At 43.7% G+C, this 27,412-nt stretch overlaps 1 protein-coding gene across 2 annotated transcripts in view; it reads right to left on the bottom strand.

Annotated features, from left to right (window-relative positions):
* LOC124613073 overlaps positions 1 to 27,412 on the bottom strand; it is a 1,160,819-nt gene that overhangs the window by 1,002,064 nt on the left and 131,343 nt on the right. For both annotated transcript variants that reach the window (XM_047141658.1, XM_047141657.1), the window contains exon 2: positions 24,069 to 24,143. The gene's annotated coding sequence lies outside the window, so the exon portion shown is untranslated. The remainder of the gene's footprint in view (positions 1 to 24,068; positions 24,144 to 27,412) is intronic.

Raw genomic sequence — 27,412 nt, 5'->3', positions numbered from 1 at the left:
ATTTGCAGATAGTGAGTGTAGCTGTGGACACTGGAAAAGTGGAGTGCCAAGCGGAGAAATCGGAACATTTACAGCACGCACTACTAGCCATTAAAATTGATACACCACGAAGATGACGTGCTACAGATGCGAAGTTTAAACGACAGGAAGAAGATGCTGTGATATGCAAATGATTAGCTTTTCATAGCATTCACACAAGGTTGGTGCCGGTGGCGACACCTACAACGTGCTGACATGAGGGAAGTTTCCAATCGAATTCTCAAACACAAACAGCAGTTGACCAGCGTTGCCTGGTGAAACGTTGTTGTGATGCCTCGTGTAAGGAGGAGAAATGCGTACCATCACGTTCCTGACTTTGATAAAGATTAGAATAGGGAGTCGGTGGGTTCAGGAGGGTAATACGGAACTCCGTGCTGGATACCAACGGCCTCGTATCACTAGCAGTCGAGATGACAGGCATCTTATCCGCATGGCTGTAACGGATCGTGCAGCTACGTCTCGATCCCTGAGTCAACAGATGGGGACGTTTGCAAGACAACAACCATCAGCACGAACAGTTCGACGACGTTCGCAGCAGCATGGGCTATCAGCTCGGAGACCATGGCTGCGGTTACCCTTGACGCTGCATCGCAGACAGGAGCGCCTGCCATGGTGTACTCAACGACGAACCTGGGTGCACGAATCGCTAAACGTCAACTTTTGGATGTATCCTGGTTCTGTTTACAGCATTATGATGGTCGCATCCTTGTCTGGCAACATCGCGGTGAACGCACATTGGAAGGTTTTACTCGTCATCGCCATACTGGCATATCACCCAGCGTGATGGTATGGGGTGCCATTGGTTACCCGTCTCGATCACCTCTTGTTCGCATTGACGGCACTTTGAACAGTGGACGTTACATTTCAGATGTGTTACGACCCGTGGCCCTGCCCTTCATTCGATCCCTGCGAAACCCTACATTTCAGCAGGATAATGCACGACCGCATGTTGCAGGTCGTGTACGGGCCTTTCTGGATACAGAATATGTTCGACTGCTGCCCTGGCCAGCACATTCTCCAGATGTCTCACCAATTGAAAACGTCTGGTCAATGGTGGCCGAGCAACTGGCTCGTCACAATACGCCAGTCACTACTCTTGATGAACTGTGGTATCGTGTTGAAGCTGCATGGGCAACTGTACCTGTACATGCCATCCAAGTTCTGTTTGACAATGCCCAGGCGTATCAGGGCCGTTATTACGGCCAGAGGTGGTTGTTCTGGGTACTGTTTTCTCAGGATCTATGAACCGAATTGCGTGAAAATGTAATCACATGTTAGTTCAATTTTAATATATTTGTCCAATGAATACCCGTTTATCATATGCATTTCTTCTTGGTGTAGCAATTTTAATGGCCAGTAGTGTATTTTTCCGCTTTAATTCAATAGAGGAGTAACAGCAGCAGAGACAGCCAGAAACATTTGCACCGAGTATGGGCACAATGTAATTGCACACAGTACGGCAAGAAAATTGTTTTCTGGTTTTAAGGAGGATCGTTTTAACATTATTTACTCTGCACGTTCAGGAAGGCCTTCGGGATTATATGAAGATCGTTCCAACGCATTAATCCACAGTGGTCCACGTCAGTGTACTAGAGAAATGACAAATTTGATGGACTGTGATCATTCGACGATCGTACGACATTTGCATGTAGTGGGGAAGGTTCAAGAATCGGGTGTGTGGGTATGACATTCTCTAAGCCGATATTACAGACATCAGCGGGTGATCATACGTGAACCTCTCCTTGCTCGGCATCAACTGGCTTATGAAAATCTCCGATCGCTCCTATACTGTACCGTTACCGGTGAAGAGAAATGGTGTCTTTATGCGAATACAAGTAAAAGAAGGTAGTGCACCCGTGGTCTAGGTGCAATGTCTTTGATAACCGTCAAAAATGGAGGAGACCGGACAGAGGGTTTTTTTGTTTTTGTTTTAGTCCGCAAAAACAACTAGGGTCATACGCGCCCTTGTCAGAACTGTAGGACACGAAGACATAGAGTGGAGTTAGAAACGACTACACGTCAATCTCAATCGACGGAGGAGAAGACAGCTAAAAACAGGAACGTGGAAAAGGTCATAAAATATGACGCCATATTGCTACGTCGGTTGAAAGCCCGCGCGTCGTTCGCTAAATCGGCCGATAACTCAGACGGCAGACACAAACGGGAACGTAAGGGGTTAAAAAATGGGCATTCCGTCAGAAAATAGCGGACAGTTAATAGTCAAGCGTATTGTGCACAAAGTGGTGGGGGAGCACCACTTAACAAATGGGGATGGCTAAAAAGACGGTGCCCAATATGCAACTTAGTTAAAATGACCTCCTCTTGGGGGCAGGGCCGAGAAGAGGTCGTCCAAGCCGCTGGGAGCGGCTATATAACCCGGAACTTGTTCCCATGAAGGGAGTACCAATGGTGATGCCAAAGTGATAACACTTGCTGACAGACGGCAACACAGAGATCACCAGACGGAGTGTTAGAACTAGGCTGAGGTACGAGGACTGCAGCCTTGGCAGCAACGTTAGCAGCTTCGTTTCCTGGCAGACTGACGCACCGGGAACCCACATAAATGTCACAGTGGCTCCATCAAGTGAGTAAGTGACAGCTTTCCTGGACCCGTTGCACTAAGGAATGGGCGGTGTGCAGCACACAGAGGCTTTGAAGAGCGCTGAGAAGGTCTGAGCAGACCATGCAATGGGAAACCTGTATCACCGATGTACTTCGTGGCCTGATACGGGGCTAAGAGCTCTGCTGTAAATACTGAGGAGTGTTCCGGAAACCGATACCGAAAAATGTCTGTGCCAATGACGGAGGCACACCCGACACCAGGGACAGTCTGAAAGCGATCAGTGTACACAAAGGTACTATCGCAAAGTTCCATGCGAAGGTCGTGAAACTGAAGGGGATAGAGCAAGGCCAGAGCAGTGTCCTTAGGAAGCGAATGAAGGCCAAGACAAACACGGGCTGCTGCAAGAAGCCAAGGTTCACAAACACTGGGAAAGTTGCAGACAGAGGTTCAAGGCACTCTCTCGTCCTTGGGGCGGGAAACTGGCCCTAAAGGCGGAAGAATCAGCGATGATCAATGGCATGAGGCTGCAGAAGGCAATGGAAACGACTGCATTAAAGACACATAACGCTTATCCACAAGACATGTGGCTTGTAATTGAAAAAGTGTCATGATGATCTCTCCATTGGCAAAAGATTCCGAAATAATCCCAAATTAGGATCTCCGGTAGGGGACTGCCCAGGGGGAGGTGACAATGAGGAAAGATTCAATAATCAACGAAAGGATAACGTTCTACGAGTCGGGGCGTGGAATGTCAGAAGTTTGAACGTGGTAGGGAAGCTAGAAAATCTGTAAAGGGAAATGTAAAGGCTCAATCTAGATACAGTAGGAGTCAGTGAAGTGAAATGGAAAGAAGGCAAGGATTTCCGCTCATATGATTATAGGATAATATCAACAGCAGCAGAAAATGGTATAACGGGAGTAGGATTTGTTATGAACAGGAAGGTAGGGCAGAAAGTGTCTTACTGTGAACAGTTCAGTGATAAGGTTGCTCTGATCAAAATTGACAGTAAACCAATAGCGACGACGATAGCTCAGGTATTCAAGCCGACGTCGCAAGCTGAAGAGTTAGAGAAAGTCTATGATGTTACTGAAAGGATAATACAGTACGCAAATGAGGATGAAAATCTAATCATCATGGGGGCCTGGACTGCAGTTGTAGGGGAAGGAACAGAGGAAAAAGACTACTGAAGAGTACAGGCTTGGGACAGTGAATTAGAGAAGAGAAAGACTAACTGAGTTCTAATAACTTTCAGCTAGTAATAGCGAATACTCTGTACACTTGGAAAAGGCCTTATGATACGGGAAGATTTAAGTTAGGCTACATCATGGTAAGATAGAGATTCGAAAATCGTATACTGGATTGTAAGGCGTACCCAGGAGCATATGTAGCCTCAGATCACAATGTAGTAGTGATGAAGAGTAGGCTGAAGTTTAAGAATGTAGTCAGGAAGAATCAGTACTCAAAGAAGTGGGATACAGAAGTACTAGGGGATGACGAGATGCGCTTCAAGTTCTCTGAGGCTATGAGTACAGCAATAAGGAATTGCTCGATAGGCAATACAATTGAAGAGGAATGGACATATCTAAAAAGGGCCTTCACAGAAGCTGGAAAGAAAAACGTACGTGCAGAGAGGTAACTGCGAAGAAACCATGTGTAACTTCCTGATTATGATTTTTTAATCTGCTTTTTTAAAAAAGAAAGGGTTTTATGAAATAAAATTTCCATTTGTTGAAAGAAATTTGTTTTCATCAGGAACTACTTCCACGCTCACATAGTGTGATTAAGTTCTTGATGAATCGTTAGTACATAAAGTAAATTCTTTAAGAAAAGATTTTGAAAGTATAACCCACGGTTCAGTTAGATTTGTTTATTCCGGGATAGAAACCTGATGGTGAACTCGGCGTTTTTATTACTTCATTCTGATGATTTGCACATGCAGAGTATTTGGTGTATCAGTTGAGAGAACGAGCTCACTGTAAGAGCTGAGTTATAGGAGGGCGCGGGGGGGGGGGGGGGGGGGGGAGGGGTGGCGGAGGGGGGGAGAACATGTTTGAGAAGCACAACGCAGACGTCGGTGGTCGAGCAAGCGAAAAATAATACGATAACAGCATTTTAAAACAATAATGCCCACTACGTGTGCCATCTTTACCACCAAATTAATAGTTTATGTTGGATTTGGGCAACTCAAAAATTTTAAAATTCCTACTACATTCGTCCATCAGCTAGAAAAGAAGAGCGTAAGTCTCATTTACATTTTCTCCTGTCTTCTCATCAGTTTCTCCAACGCATGGGTAAACTGTCATACATGGAAGCACATGCTCCATACACTGGTTGGTCCTCCTGCTATGGCAGAAACTAATGGAGAGGACAGTCAACGTGTATAGTACTGTACCAATACCAATCTGCTTCTTCGTCACAACAGCACCCGCCCTTATCATGGTGATGATTTCGAAAATTATTCCCATGTTCTACACAACAACTTACCAGAGAGTGTAACTGTGGGCACATAATTTCTGCGTAAGCTGTCTCACTGAACGCTCAAAGCTGTGGGTTCCAGCAGTCAAGCCTCCCACAAATTCACTCATTTCTCTTTGTCGACTACCCGACCTGGTAGTCGCGCGTGATAATGCCACCGTTTCCGGCCCTGGGCCGAATCCGCCATGTGTATTAATAACGAGATGTCGATTTGTTGGCCTGACTGGATAAGCTTTTAGGCAGTTTCCCACATCCTACTGGGTGAACACTGGGCTGGTTCCCACGTTCCGCCTCAGATACACGCTGCACAAACATTTGGGACACTTTCTCACACTTGCAAACGGTATTAATTCTACACGGAGACAGATTTTATAAGCTGCCTCTCTCCAGGGGGATGATTAGGAAACTGATGACTTTAGTTGTTTGCTCTCCTTAAAAATTTACTCAACATCAGCATGTCTGTCGGCTCAATGTAACAGAAGACTCGTACGTGATCGTGGCACATTGTGGCTGGTATTACGTCATATCTTCACACACGTACCCTAGCCTGGGACAGATCGCATGAAGAGAAAGTCTAAAGCGATTTTTGTACGTACGTTGTTGTCTTGCAACTCTCAGCTGTATTCATATCTGTTTGGCTTCCGTGGGCTTTGCATTCACAAAGGTTTTCATCCTGTTGCTCTCTACGGTACATCCAACGATTCAAAACTGAAAAATAATAACGCCTGTTATCCCCGAGGCTATTATTTCAGGTCACACGCGTTTGTCTCTACTGCATCGTGAAAGAGTTTCCATTCATACGTCCATTAGCAAGCAATTAAAACAGAATAGGTGTTTCGTAATGACGCGCCGCAGAAGCGAATATATAGAACGCCCTGCCGCATCCGTTTCATAAATTACTCACAGTGCGCTTTTGCATCAGAATATTGCAATGGTAATGCAGCATGTTCACAATGCAGGCACGTGCAGTTTATGGAACGAAACGCGACGGGGTTAACAGATAACGATCTACTCAGTAATTCGGTTGCAAAACTGATTCACAATAGTCGTTTGGAGCACATATAGCAGAAATACAGGACAGTTGTTTATTCCACTATAAAAAACTTATCGTTGCCTGTGGAACAAGATAGTGAACCAAGGTTGATATCTTGTGGACGGAACCCGATGGGACACATCTGAGATGAAACTTGGCACAAACTCATTGACTCCAAACCACCAGCCCGCAATATACGGTAACTGAGTGACTTCTGGTGCTAAGTATCTCCGTAAACCTAGCAAGGACATGGCACACAGAATCAGTGCTGCGCTGCGTTCCAAAGGTGGATCGACATGCTGATAAACAGATGGTCAGGACATGTGAGATAAGGCTGAACATACGTTGTACACTGAGGCGACGAAAGTCATGGGATACCTCCTAATATCGTGTCGGACTTCCTTCTGCCCTTTGTAGTGTAGCAACTCGACGACGTCTCATGGACTCAACAAGCCATTGGAAGACTCCTGCAGAAATATTAGGCCATGCTGCCTTCACAGCCATCCACTACTGCGAAAGTGTTGCTGGTGCAGGATTTTGTACAAGAACTGACCTCTCGTTTATGTCCCATAAATGTTGTATGGGATTCGTGTCGGCCAAATCATTTACTCGAACTGTCCAGAATATTCTTCAAACCAGTCGCTAATAATTGTTGCCCGGTGACATGGCGTATTGTCATCCATTGAAAATTCCATCGTTGTTTGGGAAGATTAAGTCAATAAATGGCTGTAAATGGTTTCAGTTTGTTCAGTTGGACCAGAGGACCCGGTCCATTCCATATAGTCACAGCCCACACAGTCATGGAGCCACCACCAGTTGGCAAGTTGAGTCCATAGCGTAGTGAGGTCTGTGGCACACTCGAACCCTACCATCAGCTCTGACCAACTGAAATCGGAACTCATTTGAATAGGCTACGGTTTTCCAGTCGTATAGGGTCCAACAGATATGGTCACGAGGAGAGGAGAGACGCTGCAGCCAATGTCGTGCTGTTGGTTAAGGCTCGCGTCGGTCGTCTGCTGGTGTAGCCCATTAACCCCAAATTTCGCCGCGGTGTCCTCACGGATTCGTTTGTCGTACGCCCCACATTGATTTCCGCGGTTATTTAACACAGTTTTGCTTGTCTGTTACCACTGACAACTGTACGAAAAAGCCATCGGCCATTGTGTTTACCGTGATAAATGGTAATGCATGAAATTTGATGTTCTCGGCACACTTTTGATACTGTGGCACTCGGAATACTGCATTCCCCGACGATTTCCGAAATGGAATGTCCCATGCGTGTTGCTCCGACTACCATTCAGCGTTCAAAATCCCGTCGTGAGGCCATAATCACGTCGGAAACTTTTCACATGAATCATCTGAGTACAAATGACAGATCCACCAATGCACTGCCCTTTTACTCCTTATGTACGCGATATTACCGCCATCTGTGAATTTGCGTAACGCTATTCCATGACTTCTGTCAAGTCAGTGTAGAGTGCAACGAGTACAGGTTGCAGGACAATTGACAATAGTGACAGAATAATGACGTCGTTCAGAGCAAAAGTGTCAGGTAACCATAAATCCAAATGGCCTGGCATTAAGCGTAAACAGTGTTACGAGCAAGTGTGTGCATTTAACCTAACGTAAGCTAGGTAATAAGTATGCTACAGCGAGCAGTTACTAGGTGAGTACTTTTCAGATCTAAAGCTACCTACTTACTCCGCAACCCATGTTATGGTGTGCGGCGGAGGGTACATTGCTTACCGCCGTCTATTTTTCACCTTCTTGCTTCTTTTATGAATGTAAGAGCGAAGATCAGTTTTTCAAATGGCTGTGTGTCATGCGATCTCCGTAATTTTAGATTCTTTATTTTTCTCGTGATGAATTTTGGAGGTATCATTATTTTGGTTGGCTCATTTAAGGAACATACGCTCTCAGAATTTGAAAAATAAATCACAGAAGAGAGCGAGATGGGTTTCGTACGATCGTTGTTTCGGAATCCATGTTGAGTTTTACAGAGCAGGGTTTCGTTCTCCAGTGAGATCACTATATGCGTACATCAAAGGTGTTCTAAAGCGATATGGGCCTACAGTTTTGCGTGTCAGTTTTGTTCGTCGAGCCTGCTTAAAGACGGGAATGAACTGCGGTTTTTTCCAGTCACTGGGAGCACTTCACTCCTCTGGTAAATTACGGTAGACTACTGCTACAGTTCCTATCGCACACTCTATACAGAATGGTATAGTTATCCTATCAGTCACTGTAGCCTTTCTTCTATTGAACGATTGCAATTGATATTCTATCCTGTGGTCACTCATATAGATGTCTGCCATGATTCAAAGGGAGAAACCACGTGTTTTGGAAAAATGAGTTTGGTGTTACGGCTTTTCTTTGTCATTCTCCGTTTCGATGTCTTTATAGTCACAGAGTGTCTAGACAGATAGCTTTCACCTTCTTAGGATTTCCTTTCAGTTCGACAGATATGATGTTATTTCCAAATCCCTTGAGCGCTTGATCTCCTTACGCTTATTTAGGATTTAATTTTTGTTTGTCCACCGCGGTTTTGACAACAGGTAATTGTGCGTTAAAGCTCTCTTTGCTTTTGAAGTAGATTTTTTAACACGGAGTCTACAGCGAATTTTTGACAATATTGCTGAGCACATACTTTTCTAGATTTATTGTACAGTACCTTTATGTTCGTCTATTTATACATTTCCAGTCTAGAGAATATGTTTGATCTTGACTGCTCACACAGTCTGATATCTGTTTTTCCTCACACTTACTAAGCAGTAATATTTTCCGCCACTGTTTTACATTAGCTCATCAATGATGCTGTAACGGCATTATGATCACAGTTTTACTGCCTTACATTAACTGAGTCGGAATGTTCGAGCCAATTTGTAACAAGGATATATAATATGTTACATTGACGAATGGTTCCTCTGAAAACCGTTCAAAGTAATTTTGGGATAAGGCATTCATAATAACGTCACGCGATTCTCTCCCTGTCTACAGCTGGTAAGCTGAAAGCTTCCTCTAATACAATAAAATAACCAGGAGCAAGTATTCACAGGAATGTTACATCACAGCTGCTAAGACAGCAGGTCTGTAAAAAAGCACTGGAGATTCCTTTATAGATGACGGTGTTGGTTTGTGGGGCGCTCTTCGAGGTCATCACGCCCTAAAGTTTTCAATCTCTCCAGTCTAATCTCGCCAATTCCCGAGTGATGGGCCGGCCACTAAGACCGAGCGGTTCTAGGCACTTCAGCCCGGAACTTCGCTGCTGCTACGGTTGCAGGTTCGAATCCTACTTCGGGCATGGATGTGTGCGATGTCCTCAGGTTAGTTGGGTTTAAGTAGTTCTAAGTTCTAGGGGCGGAGGAGCGGATAGAGGTTCAGGGCACTCTCTTGTCCTAGGGGTGGGAAATTGCCCCTAAAGGCGGAAGAATGAGCAATGACCAACGACATGAGGATGCAGAAAGCAATGGAAACCACTGCATTAAAGACACGTAACGTGTATCCACAGGACATGTGGCCTGTAATTGAAGAAGTGTCATGATGATCTCTCCATTGGCAAAAGATTCCGGAATAGTCCCCCATTCGGATCTCCGGGAGGGGACTGCCAAGGGGGAGGTTACCATGAGAAGAAGATTGAATAATCAACGAACGGATAACTTTCTACGAGACGGAACGTGGAATGTCAGAAGCTTGAACGTGGTAGGGAAACTAGAAAATCTGAAAAGGGAAATGCAAAGGCTCAATCTAGATATAGTAGGGGTCAGTGCAGTGAAGTGGAAGGAAGGCAAGGATTTCTGGTCAGATGAGTATCGGGTAATATCAACAGCAGCAGAAAATGGTATAACAAGTGTATGATTCGTTATGAATAGGAAGGTAGGGCAGAGGATGTGTTACTGTGAACAGTTCAGTGACCGGGTTGATCTAATCAGAATTGACAGCAGACCAACACCGACAACGATAGTTCAGGTATACATGCCGACGTCGCAAGCTCAAGATGAACAGATAGAGAAAGTGTATGAGGATATTGAAAGGGTAATGCAGTATGTAAAGGGGGACGAAAATCTAATAGTCATGGGCGACTGGAATGCAGTTGTAGGGGAAGGAGTAGAAGAAAAGGTTACAGGAGAATATGGGCTTGGGACAAGGAATGAAAGAGGAGAAAGACTAATTGAGTTCTGTAACACTTTTCAGCTAGTAATAGCGAATACCCTGTTCAAGAATCACAAGAGGAGGAGGTATACTTGGAAAGGGCGGGAGATACGGGAAGATTTCAATTAGATTACATCATGGTCAGACAGAGATTCCGAAATCAGATACTGGATTGTAAGGCGTACCCAGGAGCAGATATAGACTCAGATCACAATATAGCAGTGATGAAGAGTAGACTGAAGTTCAAGACATTAGTCACGAAGAATCAATATGCAAAGAAGTGGGATACGGAAGTACTAAGGAATGACGAGATACGTTTGAAGTTCTCTAACGCTATAGATACAGCAATAAGGAATAGCGCAGTAGGCAGTACAGTTGAAGAGGAATGGATATTTCTAAAAAGGGCCATCACAGAAGTTTGGAAGTAAAACATAGGTACAAAGAAGGTAGTTGCGAAGAAACCATGGGTAACAGAAGGAATACTTCAGTTGATTGATGAAAGGAGGAAGTACAAACATGTTCCGGGAAAATCAGGAATACAGAAATACAAGTCGCTGAGGAATGAAATAAATAGGAAGTGCATGGAAGCGAAGACGAAATGGCTCCAGGAAAAACGTGAAGACATCGATAATGATATGATTGTCGGAAGGACAGACTCAGCATACAGGAAAGTCAAAACAAACTTTGGTGACATTAAAAGCAACGGTGGTAACATTAAGAGTGCAACGGGAATTCCACTGTTAAATGCAGAGGAGAGAGCGGGTAGGTGGAAAGAATACATTGAAAGCCTCTATGAGCGTGAAGATTTGTCTGATGTGATAGAAGAAGAAATAGGAGTCGATTTAGAAGAGATAGGGGATCCAGTATTAGAATCGGAATTTAAAAGAGCTTTGGAGGACTTACGGTCAAATAAGGCAGAAGGGATAGATAACATTCCATCAGAATTTCTAAAATCATTGGGGGAAGTGGCAACAAAACGACTATTCACGTTGGTATGTATAATACATGAGTCTGGCGATATACCATCTGTCTTTCGGAAAAGTATCATCCACACAATTCTGAAGACGGCAAGAGCTGACAAGTGCGAGAATTATTGCACAATCAGCTTAACAGCTCATGCATCGAAGCTGCTTACAAGAATAATATACAGAAGAATTGAAAAGAAATTTGAGAATGCGCTAGGTGACGATCAGTTTGGCTTTAGGAAAAGTAAAGGGACGAGAGAGGCAATTCTGACGTTACGGCTAATAATGGAAGCAAGGCTAAAGAAAACTCAAGACACTTTCATGGGATTTGTCGACCTGGAAAAAGCGTTCGTCAATATAAAATGGTGCAAGCTGTTCGAGATTCTGGAAAAAGTAGGGGTAAACTATAGGGAGAGACGGGTCATATACAATATGTACAACAACCAAGAGGGAATAATAAGAGTGGACGGTGAAGAACGAAGTGCTCGTATTAAGAAGAATGTAAGACAAGGCTGTAGCCTCTCGCCCCCACTCTTCAATCTGTACATCGAGGAAGCAATAATGGAAATAAAAGAAAGATTCAGGAGTGGAATTAAAATACAAGGTGAAAGGATATCAATGATACGATTCGCTGATGACATTGCTATCCTGAGTGAAAGTGATGTGGTCGTGCGGTAGCGTTCTCGCTTCCCACGCCCGGGTTCCCGGGTTCGATTCCCGGCGGGGTCAGGGATTTTCTCTGCCTCGTGATGGCTGGGTGTTGTGTGCTGTCCTTAGGTTAGTTAGGTTTAAGTAGTTCTAAGTTCTAGGGGACTTATGACCACAGCAGTTGAGTCCCATAGTGTTCAGAGCCATTTGAACCATTTGAAAGTGATGAAGAATTAAATGATCTGCTGAACGGAATGAACAGTCTAATGAGTACACAGTATGGTTTGAGAGTAAATCGGAGAAAGACGAAGGTAATGAGAAGTAGTAGAAATGAGAACAGAGAGAAACTTAACATCAGGATTGATGGTCACGAAGTCAATGACGTTAAGGAATTCTGCTACCTAGGCAGTAAAATAACTAATGACGGACGGAGCAAGGAGGACATCAAAAGCAGACTCGCTATGGCAAAAAATGCATTTCTGGCCAAGAGAAGTCTACTAATATCAAATACCGGCCGAAATTTGAGGAAGAAATTTCTGAGGATGTACGTCTGGAGTACAACATTGTATGGTAGTGAAATATGGACTGTGGGAAAACCGGAACAGAAGAGAATCGAAGCATTTGAGATGTGGTGCTATAGACGATTGTTGAAAATTAGGTGGACAGATAAGGTAAGGAATGAGGAGGTTCTACGCAGAATCGGAGAGGAAAACACTGATGAGGAGAAGGGACAGGATGATAGGACATCTGCTAAGACATTAGGGAATGACTTGCATGGTACTAGAGTGAGCTGTAGAGGGCAAAAACTGTAGAGGAAGACAGAGATTGGAATACGTCAAGCAAATAATTGAGGACGTAGGTTGCAAGTGCTACTCTGAGATGAAGAGGTTAGCACAGGAAAGGAATTCGTGGCGGGTCGCATCAAACCAGTCAGTAGACTGATGACAAAAAAAAAAAAAAAAAAAAAAAAAAAAATTCTAGGGGACTGATGACCTCAGATGTTAAATCCCATAGTGCTCAGAGCTATTTGAAACATTTTGAACCCGAATGATAATGAGATGATGACAACACAGTCCCCGGCAGGAAAAAATCCCCTACCCGGTCGGGAATCGAACCCGGAACCTCGTGATCCAGAGGTTGTAACGCTAGCCACGACCTGCGGACTCCTATATAGAGACAGGTAAAAGAACAGACCCGCAAAATTCCAGACCAACATCCTTAAAATAAATGTTCTGCACTGTTATTGGACATATTCTCAGTTCCAATATAATAAATTTCCTTGAGACAGAAAACCTTCTGTCCACGAATAAGCACGATTTTAGAAAGAATCGCTCGTGTAAAACTCAGATTACGCTGCTCACATGATTTCCTACGAACTACAGATGTAGGGTAATAGGCAGTTTCCATAATATCCCTAGATTTCCAGAAAGCATTTAACACGGCGTCCCACTGCAGAAAGTTAATGAAGGTGCAAGCATACCCAACAGGTTACAGATATGTGAGAGGTTCCAAGAGTTCTTAAGTAACAGAACCCAGTACGTTGCGTCGACGGCCAGTGTTCACCAGAGGCAAGTGTGTCGTCGGCGGGTGCCCCAGAGAAGTGTAGTAGGACCGTTATTATTGTCTGTATACAGAAATGATCTGACGTACAGGTTGAGTAGCAATCTGGGGCAGTTTGCTGATGATACTGTGATGTACGGGAAGGTGTCGTTCTTGAGTGATTATAGGAAGATACAAGATGGTTCAAATGGCTCTGAGCACTATGGGACTCAACTGCTGTGGTCATTAGTCCCCCAGAACTTAGAACTAGTCAAACCTAACTAACCTAAGGACATCACAAACATCCATGCCCAAGGCAGGATTCGAACCTGCGACCATAGCGGCCTTGCGGTTCCAGACTGCAGCGCCTTTAACCGCACGGTCACTTCGGCCGGCAAGACACAAGATGACTTAGACAAAATTTATAGTCCATTTGATGAACGGAAGCTAGTTTTAAATGTAGAAAAATTTAACTTTATGCAGATGAGAAGGAAACATCAACCCATGATGTACGAATGCAGCATTAGTGGTGTGCTGCCTGACAGTGTCACGTCCATTAAATTTCTAGGCGTAACACTGTAAAGCAGTTCTAGGCGCTACAGTCTGGAACCGCGTGACTGATACGGTCGCAGGTTCGAATCCTGCCTAGGGCATGGATGTGTGTGATGACCTTAGGATAGTTAGGTTTAAGTAGTTCTAAGCTCTAGGGGACTGATGACCTCAGAAGTTAAGTCCGATAGTGCTCAGAGCCATTTGAACCATTTTTCTTACGAAATGAAACAATCTTTTAAAGATGAAATGATCGACTTCAGTTTTGTGGGAGAATATTGGGAAAGTGTGGTTCATCTGTAAACAAGAGCACATATAGGATACTAGTGCGACGCATTGTTGAATACTGCTTGATTGGTTGGGACTCGCAACGAATCAGATTGAAGAAAGACATCGAAGGAATTGAGAGACGAGCTGTTAAATTTGTTACAGTTAGGTTCGATTAACAAGCCAGTATTAACTGAGATGCTTCGGGAAGACAAATGGAATCCCTGAAGGGAAGGTGACGGTCTTTCTGAGCAACACCACTGACAAAATGTAGAGAACCGTCATTTGAAGTTGACTATAGTATATTCTGCTACCGAAAAGTAAAGGTAAGAGAAATTAGGGCTCTTGCGGAGGCATATAGGCAATGGCTTTTCCCTCGCTCTTTTTGAGAGTGGAACAGGATTGGATTGGATTGGATTGTTTGGGGGAAGAGGCCAAACAGTGAGGTCATCGGTATCATCGGATTAGGGAAGGACGGGGAAGGAAGTCGGCCGTGCCCTTTAAAAGGAACAATACCAGCATTTTCCTGGAGCGTTTTACGGAAATCACGGAAAACCTAACTGAGGATGGCCGGACGCGGGATTGAACCGTCGTCCTCCCGAATGCCCGTCCAGTGTGCTAACCACTGCGCCACCGCGCTCGGCATGGAACAAGAAAGGAAACGATTGGTATTGGTACAGGGTACCCTCGGCCATGCGCCGTACGGTGGCGAGCGAAGTATATTTGTAGATTTCGACGTAGAAAAGTAAGTACTTACAGTGTTTGACTCCCTTTTAAAGCTTATGGGAGTATAATTGTGTAGGTTTAAAAATAAATATCGATAATCTTCACTAGTCTCAAAGTACGCAGGAGAACTGTGAGAATGGAAAGGTAAGAGCTTGGGTGGTTCAGTCGCTAGAACAGTTGCCAACTAAAGGCAAATGTGTCAGGTTTGTGATTCTGTCAGGTGTACAGTAAGTTTTAAATCTAACGCTTAATTTTTGTTTGCGAAGTGTTTAAAATTTATTAAGTCGTTTCTGACAACCTCGTATCCACGTCCTATATCCTTGTGTAAGTCATGTGAATAAAATTTCTTGATGGCCTGAGTGGAGTGTGAGGAATGTGGGAGGGTTTGCCGACACAACTAGGCGAGGAGCGTTCAATAAGTAATGCAACACTTTTATTTTTACAGGAGGATGGTTTTATTCGGGGTTACAATATACCACTTTACTGCCACTCTTTTGAATACAAAATCCTGTTTTTCAACGTAATGTCCTTTCAATGAGACGAGCTTACTCCAATTATTCGGAGGGTCTATATGCGAGTATGGTGCCACTCTACTGGTCGAACGTCGAATCCAGTGTCTTGCTGCATTAATAACTTCCCCGTCATCCACGTACTGCCTGCCATGGAGTGCATCCTTCATTGGGCCAAATAGGTGGAAGTCGCTATGTAGGGTGGATGAGGAAGAACAATCCAGTGTAGGTTTTGAGTTCCTCTCGGGTGTCCAGACTTGAGTGAGACCTTGCTTCGTCAAGGAAAAGGAGTAATTCATTTGCACTGTTGTGGCGGCGAAACCCCTAAAGTCATGCCCTCAGTTTATTGATGGCAGCACAATACACTGTACCGTTTATCATTGCAACACGAGGGAGGACATCATACAGAATAACCGATTCAGAGTCCCAGAAGACAGTTGCTATGACTTTACCAGGTGAGGGTACGGCTTTGAACTTTTCTTTTGGAGGATAGATCGTGCGACGCCACTCCATTAATTGTGTTTTCGTTTCCGATTCGAAGAGATAAACCCATATTTCATCGCCTGAGATGATGATCCACAAAAAGTAGTTACGATCAGCCTCGAAACGCGCAATCCATTCCGCACAGATGACACTTCGTTGCTCTTTATGGTCGAAAGGGACGAGAAACCCGTAATTGGGCACCGAACTGTTGGTCGAGAGTGTCAGCACTACCAAGAGATTCGCCCAGTTGAGCAGAGAGGTGTTTGGTTGTGATCTGTCGATCACCTAGAATGAGAGTATCCGCAGGTTCCAGCATTGCAGCAGTCACAGTTGTGTGTGGCTGGCCGGCATGCTGGAGATCGAACAGGTTTCAAAAAGTTCAAATGGCTCTAAGCATTACGGAACTTAACAAAATTCAAATGTGTGTGAAGTCTTATGGGACTTAACTGCTAAGGTAATCAGTCCCTAAACTTACACACTACTTAACCCAAATTCTCCTAAGGACAAACACACACACACTCCTGTCCGAGGGAGGACTCGAACCTCCGCCGGAACCAGCCGCATAGACCATGACTGCAGCGCAATAGACCGCTCGGCTAATCCCGCGCGGCTGGGACTTAACATCTGAGGTCATCAGTCCCCTAGAACTTAGAGCTACTTAAACCTAACTAACCTAAGGACATCAGACACATCCATGTCCGAGGCAGGATTCGAACCTGCGACCGTAGCGGTCGCGCGGTTCCAGACTAAAGCGCCTAGAACACCTCGGCCACCCCGGCCGGCACCTCCATAAAACATTGTTTGCGTTAAATATCTCTTTACATACCAAACTGATATCTGTGCCTTTTCTATTAGAGCTGTTAACGGTCAAATAATGTCTATATTGTTCCTGACCGATACTAACGACATAGAAGACAATCTGAGTAGCCCTATTAGATTGTTTGCAGATGATGCTGTTATTTACCGTCTTGTAAAGTCATCAGATGACCAAAATGAATTGCAAAATGATTTATATAAGATATCTGTATGGTATGAAAACTGGCAACTGACCCTGAAAAAAGAAAAGTGTGAAGTTACTCACATGAATACTAAAAGGAATCTGCTAAATTTCGATTACGCGATAAGTCGCACAAGTCTGAAGACTGTAAATTCATCTAAATACTTAGAGATTACAATTACAAACAACCTAAATTGGAACGATCACATAGATAATGTTGTGGGTAGAGCAAACGAAAGACTGTGATTCATTGGCAGAACACTTAGAAGGTGCAATAGGTCTACTAAAGAGACTGCTTACACCACACTTGTCCACCCCATTCTGGAGTATTGGTGTGCGGTGTGGGATACGCATCAGGTGGGACTGACGGATGACATCGAAAAAGTACTAAGAAGGGCAGCTCGTTTGGTAACATCGTGAAATAGGGGAGATACTGCCACAGACACGATACGTGAATTGGAGTGGCAATCATTAAAACAAAGGCGTTTTCGTTGCGACGATATCTTCTCCTGAAATTTCAACCACCAGTTTTCTCCTCCGATTGCGGAAACATTCTGTTGGCACCCACCTACTTAGGGAGAAATGATCATCACGATAAAATAAGAGAAATCAGGGCTCGAACAGAAAAATTGAAGTGCTCGCTTTTTCCGCGCGCCGTTCGAAAGTGGAACTGTAGAGGGACAGCTTGAAGGTGGTTTATTGAACCCTCTGCCAGGAACTTTATTCTGAATAACAATCACGTAGATGTAGATGAAGAACGCTACCTGCTGTTAATCCTAGTGCTAGCAGTGAAGTAAGGAGGAGATTATGTTAGTTTGGGGTGTGTTACGTGGTTAGGGTTTGGCCCGTCATTCCGCTGGAGAACACGCTAAATGCGAAAGGTTATGAACGCAGTGTACAGCAGTGTGCACTGCATACAACGAAGGAATATTTCGGAGATGATTATTCATTGGATCAGCCTGATAATGCACCTTGCTTAAATTATCATGGAGTAAAACGCAATAGTTTGTAAACAGTAACATTCCTGAAATTGACTGTCGTGAACCGACGGGAATACCTATGGGGTGAGTTAGATCGCCGACTACGCTCCGTTTGAACTCCAGCGTCCTACATCACCACCTTCTCAGGTTTCGGTGTTGAGAAAGAATGGGCTGTCGGTCCACCGCATGCATCCAGGCACGTCATAGAGAGTCATCCCAACAGAGCTGAAGCCGTCAGAAAAGCGAACTGCGGACACATCCAATAATAATGTCCAATAATTGGTGTATGTATACTTTTGAACTGGTAGTTCACTTGAACAGATTTGCTATTCGATTCCATGATTTTAACAAACGTACGTCTGTCTTAATGGGGAAGAATTATCAGAAACGAAGTGAGCAACTGTCGGAACTCAAGACAGTGCGATAGTTCAGCTGTAGTTCACAATATAAATAAAAGACCAGCCTACAATATCTGTAGCCCAATGAGGCTATTTGACGTCGTGTACACAGAGATGACGTCAGTGAAAACGTGATACGAGATACATTTTTCTCGAAGGTCTGTGACTGATGGACTGGCGACTGACTAACCAGAAGGTACTGTAATGTAATGAAATGTGCCTAAGTAGATATGACACCGTTTGACTACGCCACCAGCGATCAGTGGCGATACAGTTGTAACCAAGTATTTAGGAGCTTCTGTCTGGCGCAGTTTACGTTGGGAAGACTATACACAGGGTGATTATTGTCATGATGGCGGCGAACGAGTCGTCGCCAATGTTGACTGGTGGTCAATGCTAAATAGAAACATGTAAATCACAGCGGGTTTGTCAGCAACGTCGATAAGGTGCTGGCTGCATGGTCTGGATCTGCAACGACTAAAATAATTAGAAGTCGTTCGTAAAAAATAGTATATATTGTACTTAACTGGTTGTACAGGATTCTTCTTGGCTGTATACAAATAATTAATAACAGACAGCTGTGGAGGCCTCACTTAGGCCATACGTTACTAAGCGCCTTGTTAGAGGTTGCCCCTATCAGCTGAAGGCTATGCTACTTTACTACTTGACCTCCCGAGCAAGAGTGGACGAGAGCTCGCTACAAACTCGATACAAGCCGCGGAGCGGCGCTGGTCGCGACTCGCGGGTCCAGCGATACTAATACGGACCGCGGTCGATAGATGCAACCCCTAACAAGTGTAGTATCGGACGTTGATACCACAGTTATAATTAAGATTAAACTTTCAAAACACTGTAGAAATAACACCACTGATCAGAATGACGTCAAATTGCAACGTAACATTATCGGAGAAGGGGGAAAAGTATCGCAGAAGAAAAAAAAGTGTGACAATTGATCAATAGATATGTGTCAGAATATGTACTTGAAAGTACCTGTCATGTGCACGACCCATTGAAGATGGCACAAACACGCCAGGTACGCGGCATTTCCTCTTTTCGCGTCTGCGACGTTCCCCATGACTGTCTCAATACACGATCGCGTTCTGCTTGTAAAGCCGTATTACAAGAATGAAAACTGTGTACACCTCGCTCTGCAGGAGTTCCGCACACTGTAAGGTTTGAAAAAGGCGTCGGTCCGATGACTGCCGTGGGTCTGGAGAAAAGATGGGGAGGAAGGAAACGAATTGATTCGACGTCAGTGGAAGCAGTGGTCACAGCAATGCAGCAGGAGACGAGTTCTGGAGTGCAAACGTGTAGCACACGGAGAATTACCCAACACTGGACATACCCGTGGGCATGAGGCGTAAAATCCTAAGAAACGGCCTTCTTTGGTATCCATTCGAAATTACCCATGTGCACGAGATTGCTTCCTGTTGACCATCCAGCAAGAGAGATCTTTGTTTTAGAATTTCCTGCTCGCATGGAAGTGGACAATGATTGGCCGTGGACGATTTTGTGGACAGACAGACGAAGCCCACTTCCATCTGAGAGGATGTGCCAATACACAGAATTGTCGAATATGGGCAACGGAAAATGCACACGCAAATCAACCAGTACCACTTCATCCTGAAAAGATCACTGTGTGGCGCGGGTTTACGGCATCATTTATCATAGTGCCATACTTTTTAGAAGACACAGGTGCTTCCGGTCCTGCTACCTTTACCGCTACTGGTAAGCGAGTGTCTTTTGACCAACCAAGTCATTCCACTCTGCAACTGCGTGGATGTGTGGATGGGATCATTTTTATGCAAGATGGTGCACCTCCGCAAATTGCAAATCCGGTTAAGCAGCTGCTGATGCGCCATTTCGTAAATGCTAGAATTATCACCCGCCATTTCCTTACAGTCTGGCCGTCCCGATCACCTGATCTTAATCCTTGTGACTTCTGGCTGTGGGGCTGTCTGAAAGATGTTGTGTTCAGTGTTCCGATTGAAAACTTAGCTGCATTGAAGGCATGCATAGCGCAACAAGTTGTGGAACATGCTGTTTCTCAATTTAAACTTGTTGCAGAAAACGGTGGACAGCATATTGAATATGTTTTGATTTTGACTGATCCTTTTTATGCGGTCTTTGTCCTCAGGACAATTAAAAACCCATTTTTTCCATCCGATGTGATATGACCTTGCTGTGGTGGATGCGCTTACGCAACTAACAGTGTCACACCTGTACACCCACGCACACTGAGTAGTACAGTTTGTTTAACGTCAAACGTACACCTTAGGCATTGTCGTATGATTAATTTGTCACTCTTAGTCGACCACTATTAAATTATGATGCTTACAGCGCCATCTATTGCTACATTTTGTAACTATTTATTTTACTTCTGCCATACGTTTTCTCCCTTCTCCGATAATATTCAGTTGCAATTTGACGTCATTCTGACCAGTGATTATTTCTACAGCGGTTTGAATGTTTCACTTTAATTATAATCACCCTGTATACCTAGCCCTGCGTTAGGCAGACCTGAGACTCAAATATACGGAAGAATTCTGAGGCAATGCAATTCACGTGCGGGAGTGGTTGCTCATAAAAAGGTGGTTCGTGGAACTCCTGTGTACATTGCCGACCGTTTGTTTTTATATTTTCTTCGCATCTTTTTCTCCATGTTTCAGTTTTTAACAGTCCCCATTTTATGGCCTGCTTTTATTATTCTCAAATCTTCTAATTCTGTTTTTTAACTTTTCTGTAGGCTGCAGAGCGCCCCCCCCCTCCCCCCCCCTCTGGTGAGGAATCGAAATTCAATAAAGAAAAGAAAAAGCTCCTGTGTACTGGACTGACGGAATGAATAGAGGAGCTTCAAATGAGAGCTGCACAATTAGTCACGGTTTTGTTCAGTCAGTTTGACTGTGGTACTGAGAACCTCAAATGCTTGAAATGACTCTGATCACTATGGGACTTAACTGCTGAGTTCATCAGTCTCCTAGAACTTAGAACTACTTAAACCTAACTAACCTAAGGACATGACACACATCAATGCCCGAGGTAGGATTCGAACCTGCGGCCGTAGTGGTCGCGCGGTTCCAGACTGTAGCGCCTACAACCGCTCGGCCGCACCGGCCGGCCTGAGAATCTCAATAAACTGTATTGGGAGACAGATAATACTGATTTTACTCAAAAATCGAGCATATGGCCTGTATTCGTGAGGTTGAAATTCATGCTTACTTTAACATTATGTAGAATTGTCCACTTTTCTCGCTGTATTTTGAATTCAAACTTGGTATGGAAATCATTATGTCTTCGTTCACTTTTTTGATCTCATGCGCTACTTGTAAAACTCTTCCAGGTCGTAGGCATAGCGCCACCAGATATTCGTCGTGAAGTGACTGCAAATGTGGAGAAAACTAGTAAAGCCTATCAGCGAAACTATACATTATATGAGCACGTTCCACCAGCCCAAAGTCTGAAGTTCAGAAGAAGTTCTATGAAGATCACTTCAGTGTTGCAAACAACAGCGATCTTAGAATAACTCGATGTGGCCACCCCTTGGGGAACCCTCCCATCTGGCTATGAACAGATTTGGATCGTGTGGAGGTGACACCATAGCCCTCGTTCGGGTTTTGGAAGATCCAGAAATGGTATTTCCCTGTGAATATTACTAGCACTGAATGCGGAGAAGAACACGCCACAGAACATCTACTGGTCTGTAAACTATGCCCTGCATATTGCACAGAAGAAGATTTTCTTCTCGCGAGCCCGAGAGCAATTAAAGTTGCAATATTTTTGGCACAGTAGGGTAGCTCAATAGTTCTCTCAATTTTTGGTTTTTAATGGTAGTTACCATATACAATTTTGGGGTCTGACTCGAATAAATAGTAATGAGTGGTCGCCAGAACAAGTAGTATTCGGTATTAGGTTCTAATTAAATGATCAGTGGATGTAAGTTATTTACAAACAGCTTCTTTCACACATAAGATCGTGCTTCAGAATCTTGTAATCTTATTTTGAATTTACCTTGTTCTGTGATGTCCGGTGGAGACGTTATAATGTTTTAGCTGATAATTGTATTTATCCATGACGATTAACCTTAAGTTGCATTTTCAGACATACTGCATTTTTCATACTGTTGGTTTTCACAGATTTATCTTCCACCTCTTCCTTTCTTCACGAATTATATCACGTGTCCAGTTCTCTGCACGTTTCCCACAAATGTATTCCATTCACTCATAGATTAAAAAGCAAAAACTTTACCGGAAAGAAGACGGATTGTGAATCGTGTAGGAACTTATAGAGCTCTAGTGTGAAAGGCGGTTCACAACACAAAAAGTCGCAAACCAAATCGAGGTTAACATCGCAATATTCACATTATCTATACAGTTCAAATGGAGGCTCGATACTCAGTTACGAGTATATCTTTATATCCGTGATAAATCGAAACGGTTATCACAAAAACTTTAAGTATTTATAGGGAAGAAAGCGAATCTAATATTTTTTTTTAAAATCTCTGTAGCTGAAGACCACTATACTCAGGATGAATAAAAAACATATTTGTGATAAAGAAAAAGATAAGTGAACGAATTATCGGTATAGAATTCCTGACGAAGCAGAACGTCCATTTTGTTTCTAATCCGCAGCAGAGTTTACAAACACGATTTCTCCCAATATAAACGAGTACATGTCAACATATAAAAAATTAAAATCGCGCCATCAGACGTAATTGATAGCGCAGGGGAGACAGTACACTTAGGCACACAACGAAACATCACCCACTTGACCTCATATTTTAAGGAGAATAAAGCACACTTTGAGGATATCAGCCTCACTGCAGCCGCCTAATACTGAAGAGCGAAGACCTATACTGTAAGTGGTTTGTGAACTACTGTTTTGACACTGGTAACATGCTTTGTTCACAGTATCCAAGTGCACGGTTCCTGACCTATAGCTGGTGTTAGAGATCACTTTGTTTTGAACATTTTTATGTTGCGAGTCACAAATACATTGTAAATGAAACAAACGGATTAGTGTTTCATAAAAGAAGTGTCATAGCTCTATTTAATAACTATCATCGCGCATGCGCACTAATATCTTTGGGTTTTGACGCTGTCACTGTTAAAGTGAAGTACAATTGCAAGAGATGCCCTACTCTTCAACACGAGAGGTAGGATTTAATTGTGAATCGAAAATCGTTATATAAGAGATCTCGGGTGCATCATTTTGATCCTAAGGCGTGTATACAGCTGCAGAATATCAATAAGACAATATTATTAAAATAATGGGTAATGTATATGTCCGTGAGGCTGACATATAACGTTCTCATATTACCTGCTGTTTTTCTAGTAGAATAACATGTATTTTTCGAACAACATTTCAAAACATATTGAGCAGACTTGCTCACCTCCTCCCTCCTCTTCTCTCGCCTTCATCATAACACGACTCTGATGTACAGATGCAGATTTGATGTATAATTCGGAACTACATCGAAATATAGGTGTATTATTAAGAAATGGCTGGGAACTGTTGGCTTTGCTTTTCCTGAAATGACGTACAGGGAATGCAGCTCACAAGCATAACTTCAAAGACATCTTATACCGTACCAGAGTGAAGTGACGAACGCAAAAGCACTTGAGAACATACAGAACGGCATCAGCAGTAACCACTGGGTCATAAGCGCGAGAGTCTAGGAAACAATGAAACAGAGAGTAAAACCACAAATAGACAGACAGAATTAGAAACGGACGTAAGTGCACAGGAATTACCTTCGTGCTCAGGAATTTGTGTGCGTCGGACTCGCGGAATGGCTGCGCAAGCAGAGCAGGGGCGGTGCTTGGAACCTGCAACATCAAAAGTGGTTGATGTAACGCAGCCACCTAGTTACGGGTGCATTTGTACAGCGAGCAGTGGGGAGGAGTGGCGAGTTCAGAAAGTAGGGGCTGGTAAAATTCCACCAAACAGCGACTGGTATTCGAGATATTACAGATACATGCAGTGAGTGGAGAAACACAATAGTGAGGCTCAGAGAATGTCTACACGTCTACTGTGCAAGGTCAAATGGGAGCGGATGAAAACCGACTCCATTTACCAATCTACATCTCAAGGAACCGCTACAGGCCGCCTTCCCAAGGTTATTACTGTCCTCCCTCAGCAGTGACGATGCAGTCAGCTCAGGATCCAAGGAGTGTTTCTGTTTCACATAATGAGGTGACACTTCATGAAATACCGAATAACACTGCATTTTTTCAGATCCCAACAGCAACGAGAAAATACGAATAGATGTCATGACAGACTGGTAGAATAAAAACATGTGTATACTACATATATAGAATGCAAACCCCAGCTCATTAGAATGCATGAACGTCCTTTACCACATCCTAAACGAACTCCTTAGTTTTGCTAGCATTTTCAAAAAAGGCCACTGCAACTGTTCCAAAGAATTTGGAGCTGTTTCCTATAAATAAATGAAAAACACAGCTAAGTCATGCAACGGCATTCGTTGAAAAGTAACAGTTTTCACACAATTTCGAAGTTTGTGGCATATAGCTCGGAATTGCTAAATGGATTTCGATGGAGTTTACACCTCTACACATAATAGCTGTAACGAAAGTCTTTCTTTATAAAATAATGTGGTGATTCGATGGCACGGTGTGAGTACGGCGAATGCCCGGTGAATATCATCTGCCAGCGTGTGTAGGACCAACAGTAGAATTCGGAGGCGGTGGTGTTATGGTGCGGTCATGCTTTTCATGGAGAAGGTTTGCACCCGTTGTTCTTTTGCGTGGCATTAACACAGCACAGGCCTACATTGATTTTTTAAGCACCTTCTTGCTCCCTACTGTTGAAGAGCAATTCAGGGACGTCGATTTCGTCTTTCAACACGATCGAGCACCTCTTCATAATGCACGGAGTATGTCGGAGTGGTTACACGACAATAACATCCCTGTATTGGACTAGCCTGCACAGAATCCTGACCTGAACCCTATAGAACACCTTTGGGATATTTTGGAATGCCGACTTCGTGCCAGGCCTCACCCATCGACACTCTCTCAGTGCAGCACTCAGTGAAGAATGGGCTGCCATTCCCCAAGAAACCTTCCAGCACCTGACGGAGCCTATGCCTGCGAGAGTGGAAGCTGTCATCAAGGGTAAGGGTGGGCCAACACCATAATAGATTCCAGCATTACTGATGGAGGGCGCCAATAACTTGTAAGTCATTTTCAGCCAGATATCCGTATACTTTTGATCACATTGTGTAGGTAAAACGGAGCACGTTACTCATATGGGCATTAGACACGTTGACAGAATCTATCAAAGTAATGATAGGCAACTGCACATGTTTCTTCAGGCGATATTCCATTGTTATAACCTGTCGCTAAGATAAACATTAAACAGCAAAGATAAAAACCACAGACCACACAGCAACGATTTATTGATTGTCCGATACAGCTGTTCCATGAATTCGATTGTTAATAATGCTTAATTAATAGCAAACTATAAAATCACTATACATGACAATATTGTTTACAGGTCTAAGACTGTTTGTCCGAAACTAAGGGGTTCATAGCTTCGTCATTGTCCAATCTATATCCAGTTCTGTATTTTTCTACATCTACATATATACTCCGATAGCCACCAAGCGGTGTGCGGCGGAGGGCACAATTCGCACCAAAGTCATATTTCCACCCCTCTGTTCCACTCGCGGATTGCGCGAGGGAAAAACGACTGTCTGAACGCCTCAGTACGAGCTCCTATTTCCCTTATCTCTGAATGATGATCATTACGCTATTTGACAGTTGGAGGTAATAATATATACTCTAAATCCTCGGTGAAGATTGGATTTCGGAATTCAGTGAGCCGCCCCTTCTGTTTAGCGCATCGTCAATCTGCAAGTGTGTCCCACTTCAAACTTCCTATGAGATTTGTAACGCTCTCGCGATGGCTAAATGTACCAGTAACGAATCTTGCCGCTCTTCTTTGGACCTTCTCAGTCTCTTGAATCAGACCCAACAGGTAAGGGTCCCATACATACGAACAATACTCCAAGAGTGGACGAACAAACATATTGTAAGCTATTTCCTTTGTTGAAGGACTGCATCGCTTCAGGATTCTACCAATAAACCGCAATCTAGAGTTCACCTTACCCGTTACTTGTGTAATCTGATCATTCCATTTGAGATCATTTCGAATGATCACAATCAGATACTTGACTGATGTACCCACTTTCAAAGACTGATCATTTATTTTGTACTCATGCATTAATGGTGATTTTCGCCTTGTTATACGCAGAAGGTTACACTTACTAATATTGAGAGATAACTGCCAGTCATTACACCAACCATTTATTTTCTGCAAATCCTCATTGATTTTTTCACAACTTTCGTGTGATACTACTTTCCTGTAGACTACAGCATCATCGGCAAACAGTCTAAAGCCGCTGTCAATACCATCAACCAGATCGTTTATGTAAAACGTAAAAAGCAGAGGACCTATTACGCTGCCCCGGGGCACACCTGAAGTTACTCTTGTTTCTGTTGAAGTTACCCCGTTCAGGACGACATACTGCTCCCTGTCTGTTAGAAAACTTTCTATCCAACCGCATATGTCATTGGACAGACCGTAAGCGCGTACTTTTGTAGCAAGCGACAGTGCGGAACTGAGTCGAAAGCCTTTCGAAAGTCGAGAAATGTGGCATCAACCTGGGAGCCGGTATCTAGAGCCTGTTGTATATCATGCACAAAGAGGACCAGCTGTGTCTCGCATGACCGCTGTTTCCTAAAACCGTGCTGGTTTCTGCAGATGATCTTCTCAGAGTCTAAAAAAGGTCATTATGTCAGAACACAAAATATGCTCCATGATTCTACAACAAATCGATGTCAGTGAAATTGGCCGGTAATTATGTGCATCCGATTTTCTACCCTTTTCATAAATTACTATGACCTGGGTTTTATTCCATTCCCGTGGAATTTTCCGCCGTTCCAATGACCTCTGATAGATGACCGATAAGAATGGTGCTATATTTGTAGCGCAGTCAACATAAAATATTACGGGGATACCGTCTAGGCCAGATGCCTCTCTGGCGTCTAAGGATCTTAACTGTTTTACAACC

This window comes from Schistocerca americana, chromosome 4, assembly GCF_021461395.2.
Source record: "Schistocerca americana isolate TAMUIC-IGC-003095 chromosome 4, iqSchAmer2.1, whole genome shotgun sequence".
In the NCBI taxonomy this organism is placed as follows: domain Eukaryota; kingdom Metazoa; phylum Arthropoda; class Insecta; order Orthoptera; family Acrididae; genus Schistocerca; species Schistocerca americana.
This window is presented reverse-complemented; position numbering and strand designations above follow the sequence as displayed.